This window comes from Glandiceps talaboti, chromosome 15 (genome assembly GCF_964340395.1).
Source record: "Glandiceps talaboti chromosome 15, keGlaTala1.1, whole genome shotgun sequence".
NCBI classification, from domain to species: Eukaryota; Metazoa; Hemichordata; class Enteropneusta; family Spengelidae; genus Glandiceps; species Glandiceps talaboti.
In genome coordinates, this window is record NC_135563.1 from 19,523,854 (window position 1) to 19,524,413 (window position 560).

The following is a 560-nucleotide window of genomic DNA, read 5'->3' on the forward strand; positions in this document are numbered from 1 at the left end:
GTGGAACCGGTGGCAGTGATGTGATGCCAAATCACAAAATAATGAGTTGAAGTACAATGTGGCCTTCCCCTAATCCTACTTCCATTTATGACCCTCCAAGGAGAACCGATTTACTCAATTACCCACCCCCTATAATTACTGAAGTCCCCCTTACTCCTTATGATGTGCACGCTGTACACATTGAACACCGGATCTTTGTCACTGTACATTTGAGGATATTATTGCATGGAAGAGACAAAAAGTGAATTAAGGTATTTATTTATTTATTTATTTATTTATTTACAAAATTTACAAACCAACATTTTGCCTCAAATTATGACAAACTTGTAAAAAGATCTATCTACAACTATTTACAGTACACAAGTGGGACAGCGACAGTGATAACACTGCCAAAATATGTTAAAATAATTCCTATAAAAAAACAATCAAAACTGCCAAATAGGTCTTGTACCAGCAGAAGATAGCCCAAAATGGGAAGGTCTCATGCTAGTGGTTCAGGAGTGTAACCCCTTAACTTACCGTTAAAAAGTACATCCGGGGCATGTTCATGACGAGCTTCC